This window comes from Arachis duranensis, chromosome 3 (assembly GCF_000817695.3).
Source record: "Arachis duranensis cultivar V14167 chromosome 3, aradu.V14167.gnm2.J7QH, whole genome shotgun sequence".
NCBI classification, from domain to species: Eukaryota; Viridiplantae; Streptophyta; class Magnoliopsida; order Fabales; family Fabaceae; genus Arachis; species Arachis duranensis.
In genome coordinates, this window is record NC_029774.3 from 22,244,943 (window position 1) to 22,253,800 (window position 8,858).

Sequence of the window (8,858 nt, forward strand, 5' to 3'; positions counted from 1 at the left end):
ACCACAAATATGAAAGGAAAATTATATAAGGAGTGTTATGTGTATCCACCTTGCTAGGGATTGGATGTCCTATTATATAAATGGGTTAGGGTTAGCGTTTGATGTATATATAGAGATATTTATTTCAGCTTCTTAATTGTTTAGTGATTATTTTCAACCTATTTATGTTTAAAATAATTTAACTTATTTACTTACATAATTAATCATATTTATATACTATGTAAATTTCATTTTTATATAATAATCTGTCAGTAACGAATTAAGTAATACCGTATACGCACTAAAATGTTAGAGATATTTTCGTTTAGGTTTGAATTGTCATTGTATAGAGATAAAGAGAAAAAAAAAAGAATATTGACTGCTTATTTATTAAAAAAAGTCAATTTTAAATTCTTGCTATTTTTAGTTATAAATAATTTTATTATAAATAATTTTTAGAATAATTTACATTAATAAATTAAATAAGGCTTAAAATTATGCAAATATTCTAAATCAATTTTTATTGTACGTCTATCTTAAAATATTTCTATATAAATCGAATTAAATTTATTCGATTTACTATATGTACTACATCAATAATAAATCAAATTTAATTTATTTGATTTACTCCTTATGCGAGATATATATAAGACGACGTCTTTAGTGGTCACGTTATTGGTGACTATAGATGACTAAGCGTTGACCACTCAATAAAAAATTGACAAGTGGCTTCTGTCCAAACAGTCTTAAATAGTGTTTAAGCTCACTAATTTTTTCAAATTTTAGTGCTAATCATCGTTTCTGGTCAAGAACTATGCAACTGAATTCTAATAAAAAATAGATTAGTATCAACAAGATCGGAGGACACCTCAGCCAAACAGCAGCATTAGTAACACCTGGGCCAGATCGGGTATCTTAGTAACTGTCTCTGCTGGGGTGGTGGTGACGGATATCAAGTTGGAAGCTTAAGAATGCAGAGGCAACCATCGAAGACCAGAACCGATTTGGAGAAGTGAAACGCATCTAAAAGTGGAGTCAGGCGTCTATTCCGGCGGCAGTGATGAAGCCCAGACACGAGTAAGTCCAACCAAGTATCGTGGCAACCATGACAAAGAGAGTAGACAAGGCATCGATAAGCAGCGACAGCAGCCTGTTACCATCATTTCGCTTGTCATCTTTGGCCTTAGACAAAATATGAAAAGAGGGCTGCAACGACGGAGTATTATTTGGTGGCCACAAAACTCATCTTGTCAAGCATCAAAGTGGCGCAGAAGACCTTCATTTTAGTCGGGTTGGGTGAGATTCGAGTCAGGTAATTTGGGCAGATGGGTTAGGCTTGTAAGACTAAGCCCGTGTGTGTATGTATATATATATATCATATTTGTTTTTACTGTTATTAACAATGTCAAATTCAAATTTAAATATTTTCTTCTACTACACGTGTAAGTCATAAATTGATGCAATCAACCTAGTCATTATAGCCACCAAATATAAATGTCACCACAGAACTCACCTATATATAATAAATCAAATGAAGCGATTAACTACTTGTTGATATTTTTATATTAACTTTAAAAGACAAATGTCAATAAAAAAATAGTAAATCGAATCAACTTGATTGATTTAACTATACGTGCTACACCAATAGTAAATATTTAATTTATTTTATTTATTATTTTTGCGACATATATATAGTAAATCGAATCAAATTAATTCAATTTATTATTTATATAGCTTTTTGACATTTTAATATTAATTTTAAAACACAAATGTCAATAAAAAATACCTCTTATTTGAATTCAAATAAAATATAAAAAAATTAAAACAAATAAGAATAAAAATCTAACTTTTGTGTTTTAGTTCAATTTTTAAAAAATCTACATTTTTTATAAACTTGTGAATTTAAAATGGAACAATAAATAATTTCTAAAAATCCTTTAAAAATTATCATTTGATTTATTAACATCTAAAAAATCATTATCGAGACTTTTGATATTAAAAAAATTAATATAAAGTATAGCTCTCTAAGATGGTATAAAGATATTCTAGGACAAGTATGTAACAAAAATTAATTTAGGATATTTGCATAATTTTAAATTTTATTTAGTTTATTAATGTAAATTACCCATATTTTTATCCATGATTTTAAATAATATAAATAAACAATAAATATTGAAAATATACATTATAAATATATTACAATAAGAAATAAAAATTATTTTCTTTGTTAATTCATTTTTTATTGTTTTATTTTATAAGCTTCTACTTTTAAATGAGTTTATATATAATTTGGGTTAGTAACGTACCAAGTTAAAAAATAATGCTAATATTTATATAAAATTTTAATGACGAATGTAGCAAATTATATTTTCTATTTTTCAATATAATTTTTTTTTTTAATTCTAGATTTGTTAAAAAATTCATACATTTAAAAAAGTTATTATATAAAATTTTAAGACAAAATACACTCATTAAAAAAAAAAGTAGAATTATAACATAAAATAAAATGAGCGAGAGCTTGGAAGGATCCGGAATACACATGTTCCATTGATAACGGAGGAGCATTAGTTAATCACTTAATCGAATGTGCGTGTACATTTGTGTCATATCTCTAAGCTGAGTAAGCTTTCACCTCTCAAGTCTCAAGTTCCAAGTTCAATTCTTGCCACTGATGTTTTCTTTTGTCGTCTACTAAATTCCCTTACTCTGGCTTCCGTACCAAGTGGCTGCGTATTAGTTGCAATCTCTAATGATGTACATCACAAAATAGGTTCATGTACCTAAACAAGTGAAATGATGTTATTTCTTATTTTTATTTTTTATTTTGTTTTATATTTCCATATATATGCTTTAGTTTATGTGATATAATTTGTTTCTTAAAACAAAAATTAATATTTTGTTTATTTATCACAAAACTATGTTTTTATTTTTGTGTTATAAATATTGTTTTAAAATTATTTGTTATTTAAAAATTAAGTTAAAATTATTTTTTATTCTTTACAATAATTTAAAAATAAATATTATGGTAACTAATTCTATTAATGTTAAAAAATTAAAAAAATTATATTATAATTTAACTATTTTTTATATCAAAATTATGGATAAATTTTGTCATATTTTTTATTGAGTAAACTACAATTCCTACCCACGAAAATTGAAGACGTTGACATATCTACTCATCAAAGACAAAAATTATCATTTGTACCCATAAAAAATAACTTTTGCAAGCAAAATTATCCAAATCCTAAAAAATTAAATGAAATTCCTAAACTACCCTTCTCTCTAGTCTCCACAACTACTACCATCGTCTTCCCCCCTCTTCATTTTCACCCCTTCCTAGACCAAAATCTGTTCAAAGAGTCAGCCTCCCTCTTTTCTCTTTTCTCTCTCTATTATGTGCTATTGTTCTCTCTGGTGGCGTCGTCGTCATCCGTGGACTAAGGAAAGACCGCCGTTGAGTGGTGGTAGCATAGCCACGATCAGAAATTCACGTCAAAACCCATAGATTCGAGATCTTCGCCCTTCCCCATTACTGCTCCATTAAGATAAATAGAACTTGTTTTCGACTTATTTGCTCCGCTTCTCCTTCACGATGGCATTGTTGTTGGCCATTCGTCGTGCGACACTGGTGTTCAAAAGGGTTCTCTCATCGGCTTCTTCAGCCGAGACTATTTCGTGCCACCCACAACCGCCTTTGTCCAGAGAGCTTAATTCTGCATCCAGAGAGGTTGGTACCAGATCTAGAAGCTTTTATTGTAAATTTGGCATTTTTATTTCTGAATGTTTTGAATGGATGTTGAGTAGTAGAAATTCTGAATTAGAAAATGTCTTGAGTTTATGGCGAGAAGGAGTAGATCTGGCAAGGACTAAGCTGGCGGCGACAATCTGGGGGAGTTGGAGATCACTGGAGGTGATTGAGCCATCTGAGGGTGGCGTGCGAGGGAGGATGAGGGAGGTGATTATGATGAGTGAGGCTGCCTCTGTAATTGAGAGAAGGGATGGCCAAGAAAGTGGAGATTGTGTGGAGGGAGGTCGTCTGGGAAGCTTGCGAATTTTGGATGGTGACAGTGATGGTGGTAGTTGGGGATGAGAGTGGTGATGAAGAGTTTGGGTGGTGGTGAGATTTGAGTTTAGAAAAGTGGTGGTGAAGATAAGGGTAATTTAGAAATTTTAGGTGATTTTTTAGTATTTGAATAATTTTGTTGTGCAGAATCTATATTTCATAGGTACAAATAGTAATTTCCTTCTTTTATAAGTAGATATGTCAACGTTTTTTATTTTCGTTGGTAGAAATCGTAGTTTACTCTTTTTTATTAGATTAATTTTAATTAATTTTATTATTTTCTAAAAAAACAATTAGGTGGATAAGTCTATTATCCCATCAACCTGCCATATATCCATCGATTCTCATATAAAATGAGGTCATATCTAAAATAATTTTTAAAATTTTTAACTCGCATTAATTAAATTTTTTATTTTTAAAATGAACAAATGTATTCCTTATTCTCAAAAATTTCAATTTTTTGTTAATCTAAATGTCACCAATCAAGTAATATGTGGAGTTAAATGCAAATTTGGCACTTAATAACTACAAACTAATGTAGATATACAATAAATTAAATTTAAATTAGTGTCCAAAATTTATTTAAAAATTAAAATATTCAAATTAATCTATACACAATTATAAAACCCTAATTCCTAAATCTACATTTTCATCATTTGCTCTTATATGTTCTTCTACTCCTCTTCTCTACTGTTTGTTTCGACTTATTACTTTCAGCTTCAACAACTGTCTCGCAACATAAATAAATAACATTGCTAATAATTGTAATATTAATAATAATAAATTATGATAATACTCAATAATAATTAGGAGGACAAAAGTGAAGGGGCTTAGAATGGAAAAGAGACTTAAATAAAATTGAATGTTCAGAAGTTTTTTCCAAAAGTGAATGAAATTATCATCAAAGGACACCAAAAACCATCCCCAGCAATTCAAAACAATGAATTTTATGATTCCCATAGTGTATTCAAATCTCTCTCCCTTCCTTTCTCCTACCAAACTCCCAAACAATAAAATGTCTAATAATCATCAACTCCAATCCTCAACTTTCTTTTATACTCTATTAATGACCACTATCTTTCATCATTTACAAACTTTCAAACATACTCTAAACATATAAACTTGATAAACCCCATTTTTAGGGTTTATCTTGTATTGAATTTAGAGTATTTTGATAACCTTTTCTCGCATTTAGCCTATGAATTAGCATGGTTTTGTTATCTCTCCTATATTTGTGCTTAAGTGTAAAAACATGCTTTTTAAGCCTTATTTTGATGAATTCTAATTTCTCCTTGATTCCATAAGATGTCTTGATGTGTTTGCTAGTAATTCCAGGGTTGAAATAGGCTAGGCATGGATCAAAGGAGTAAGGAAGAAAGCATGCAAGTGGAGAGAAGCACAAAAGCCAAAGAATTGATCTCGACCAAGCACGCGCACGCACACAAGGCGCCCGCGCGCACATTGCAGAATCGACCAGGGACGCGCACGCGTACCGTGCGCGCACGCGTTGTAGTCCGCACGTGATTCTGTTATTGCAACACGTGCCTGGCGATTTTGGAAGGTTTCAGCAACCAACTTTGGCGCCAAATTGCATATAAGAACCAAGGATTGAAGGGGATTAATACACATTCACATCCATAGACTCATTTTACAAGTTTTCTTAGATATTTTTAGTTAGTTACATTTGTAGAGAGAAAAATGCCAACTTTAGATATGGAGTAGCATCCCCTCACTTGGCCTAGTGGTTGAATCATTGGAGACACTTGAATAATGGATGTCAATTGTTGATTAAGAATTGAGAATTGCTAATTGACTTAGAGTGCACTAAAGCTAGACTTCCCTAGGGTAAGACTAGGACTTGTGACTCAAGTTAGTTACTTTTACTTGACTTTTCTCTATAATTAGGGGTTAACTAAGTGAAGCAAGACTCCTTTGTTATCACAATTAAAGGAAGCTATAGTGATGGAACTTCCAATGTTCAACCTTGGCCAAGGCCTTTAATATTGATTGATTGTTATTTTCTTTTATTAGCACTTTTATGCCACACTCTTCAAGCCACAAAAGACCACTTAACCAATAACATGCATCCTTGTAGCATTCCTAGGGAAGAACGACTCGGGACTAATACTCTCGGTTATAGATTGTAGAATTGTTTGATGATGGATTTTGCGTCGATTCAGACTATACTACGATTGATTACTCGATAATTTTTATACCGGCAAAAATTCATTCATCAAAACCAAATAAAAACATATTAACACACATTCACGTGGACACATTAAAATGTAGAAAAGAAGTGATAAAATAACAAACAACCTTAAAATTTGACGTGGCTCTCAAAATAATCAATAAAGTAGAAAATACACAATCTCGTATTAAAGTTCTAATTAAAACCCAATACAATATCCGAGTGCATGAGGCTACTATTTGGTGTAGTCTAAAAAGGGCATATGGACAAAATTTTACCCCTTCAAACTTAAAGCTTGTTTCCAAATCTGAACCAATAACCTATCACAATATAACACTCTTATTGTGTGTCAAGGCTCACCCTCTATTAGAACTCAATAGATCCTAAAATTTCATCTGATGTGCCCTTGAAAGATTATACACAGTACTACCAGAGCAAGCAAAGAAACTGTTTGCAGGATTTTAACCCATGACCTCCAATCCATAACTCATGTAGTAACAATTGTACTTTTGTACTATGGCTAAACCTCAATAAAATAAATAAAAATTTTACATAAATATAAACAACAGATAGAAGGAGTCGAACCATAATACTACAACATAAACAATCGAAAGGAGAAACTTCTATCCCTCTCTGTACATAAGAAAGAAAATTAAAGACCATAACCCTTATAAATCATTAGTTTGTTAAGTGTTAGGTTTAGTAGTTGAAGAAACATAACAACAACATATTAGTTATGGTCACATTAAGGTAAGTAAGCAACAATCCCACAAATCTGTTAAGTTAAAATCAGTATAATACCATGATGACCATAGTTTTACTTATTCTTCACTTCTATGATCTGACTATTTAAATAAGAAAACTCTCTTCAAACAAGGTTTTGCAATTCACTTTTACCTATAGCTAAATCTATATCTCAAAATTAATCAACCTTTGGCACACTAATACACATTCGATTGAAGAACAATCTTATTCAAATACACAAAGAGCACCTAATTGATTTTAACACTTTATTAAGCAATAGTCAGCATTAAGCACTCTGGTTTGCAGAATATTAAAATACACAATTTAACAGAATACTCAATATGGTTTACTAAAAATTAAATAAATGTTAAAATAATTCCAACCATTAACAGAAATTATCAACAATATCAGTGACTATAATACTAAAAGTTTATTGAGCATGAATTCAAAGTTTTTACCATGCAAAATCCCATAAACCTTAAAATTGAAGACGGAAAAGGAATAAACCCTAGAAAAAAAATATACCATATGGGGGTACTTGTCTTGGTCAATGACGCGAGTGTTCTCAAGCTTGATGTTGAGCTACTAGTCAACGGAGTGAAGAGTACCTTCATGGCCAAATCGTTCTTGAGCTCTGGTGCTCCACCATTACTTCTCTTCCCACCAAAAAATAAGTCTAAAACTTTGCAGTTGGACCCTAGACCATGCACAGCGTCGTTTAGCAAAGTGCGAAATTAGTGCTAAACTGCACACATTAGCAGCGTTAACACGGGTAGGGCCAGAGATGAGACGAGCTGAATTGAGCTAGACCAAGTTCAAGCTCAACTCATGAAAATTAAACTTGGCTCACGGCTCGTCTGATTAACAATCGAGTCTATATTGTAAACTGAAACTCGGCTCAATGAAAGCTCACAAGTGTTGGGAATAAGACACCATTCCCCCTTGAGAAAATACCTTTGACAGAGAAATAAAATAGACACAATCACAACACAAGAATTTAATGTGAAAACTCCAATTATCGGAAAAAAAACCACGGCCGTTGTCAAATGACAACCAGAGAATATCACTATGTAAAAATTGTTACAACACATAGACTTCTTTCTTTCTAACTCCGGCACCGCAGTACACCCACACTCTCTCAAAGCAAATATCTAACTACATCTCACAACATTCTCTAATCAAAGAGTACAGAAGAAAAGAAAAATCAGATACAAGCTTAAAGTATTTCTGACTGGTGCAAAAACAAATGGAGAACTTAGCCTCATATTTATAGCCTAGGCCACCCACTCCATTTGCTATCCTAAGCAATGTGGGACTAATTCAACCAAATCCTAACAATCTCCACCTTGATTGAAATAGTTACACATCTTCAGCTTCCATTGTCAACATCGATAATTCTTTGCTGCCATTGTCTATATCGACAATCATAGTTCAGAGAACTATCATACTCCACCATGAAAGTATACTCACTTGGAATTAGACCACTCCAAGCATTTCGCCTTGGTACAGATCGAAACCTTGCTAAAAATTCATGGTGCAACTTCCAAATTGGCTTTTTCTGAAAGTTCTTCAGCCATCGACCTAACTCCGCCACACACCTTGCATCTCAACGCCAACCAATTCCCGTGTGTAATTGTGGACCTGATTGCCACAGCTTATCCTTATCCATGGCAGTGCGGTAATACCATGAGGATACTTTTTGTCTTCAACGCCTTGTGCAAACCTGATTGTATCAACACATCCTTGACTTGTATTTGCCACAAGCCAAAATTGATTCTTCCATCAAATTTCTCTATTTCAAGAGCACTTGAATATCCTGACATTGTTGCAACCGTATACTGGAATAGTATAACTCAACTGTAGACCGTGCACTAGGAAGGGTCC